General features: G+C 48.2%; 1 protein-coding gene across 1 annotated transcript in view; it reads left to right on the top strand.

The window, feature by feature from the left end:
* Positions 1-268, top strand: part of sema3fb (sema domain, immunoglobulin domain (Ig), short basic domain, secreted, (semaphorin) 3Fb) — a 41,937-nt gene extending 41,669 nt beyond the window's left edge. The window contains exon 18 of the mRNA XM_031567871.2: positions 1-268. This exon is cut by the window's left edge and continues 1,346 nt beyond it. The gene's annotated coding sequence lies outside the window, so the exon portion shown is untranslated.
* Positions 269-1,129: the final 861 nt, after the last annotated feature.

Raw genomic sequence — 1,129 nt, forward strand, 5'->3', positions numbered from 1 at the left:
GACATTCATTTCTTTTCCTGTGTATAACAACAAACCATGTGCCCTGTTGCCATGGCCACCCTAACCCTGGGTGTTTATGGGGGAGGTGCCTTACCCTTGGTGTTTATGGGGGAGGTGCCTAACCCTTGGTGTTTATGGGAGGTGCCTAACGCCTAACCTTCTCTGCATTCACTCTGGTGTCAAGGTGTCTTTCCGCTGGAGGCTTTGGGTTTGCAGGCATTTAAAGGCTCTGATTGGATCAGCCACAGTGACCCTAATCAGAACCCCCCCCCCCCCCCCCCCCCCCCCCAACTCATAGACGGACTGCATCCCCCCCCCCAACTCATAGACTGACTGCAACCCCCCCCGCCACTTCACGGAATGCAACGTCTTCTGCTCGTAAAGGACTGTACTTTATTTTCTAAGCTGCCTTTAGATTGTTCTCTGTGTATTTAAATGGCGTCTCGTGCTGTGTGTGTGTGTAGGCACAGGTGGTGTTATTGTGAGGACTGCTGTGAATGACCACCTCTTCTTCAATGTTGCTGACTAATAAATGAAAGCTCTATATTTTATTTATATATCTATATTTATATATCTATATTTTATTAATCTTAAAGGCTGTGCTGGCGAATGGGAAGCCTGCAGCTGTTACTATAGTTCTAGTTTCTATAGTTACCGTTAGCCGTCTACTCGATGGCATCTCATTAACATCCAACACAAGTGTCAAAGATCCTGGTGTAATTATAGACCAAGACCTGTAATTTGATACAGAAAACATCTCAAAGACATCATGTACGTAATATTGCCAAAGTCCTATCCCTCCCAGATGCAGTCAATTGTCCCCAATGCCCACCCATCCAGACCCCTGAGTCCCCTAATGCCCACCCAGACCCCTTAGTCTCCTAATGCCCACCCAGACCCCTTAGTCTCCTAATGCCCACCCAGACCCCTTAGTCTCCTAATGCCCACCCACCCAAACCCCTTAGATCCCTAATGCCCACCCAGACCCCCTAGTTCCCAGGGTGCATGTCTTCGTCTAATTCCAAGAGCATCAAAGTAGGAAGCTGAGCCTCTCTCCTGTGGAATAATCTTCTTGTCTCCATCCTAGAAGCAGACACACACTCACACACACACACACACACTCACACAC

The sequence above is a fragment of the Clupea harengus genome, chromosome 5 (genome assembly GCF_900700415.2).
Source record: "Clupea harengus chromosome 5, Ch_v2.0.2, whole genome shotgun sequence".
Taxonomy (NCBI): domain Eukaryota; kingdom Metazoa; phylum Chordata; class Actinopteri; order Clupeiformes; family Clupeidae; genus Clupea; species Clupea harengus.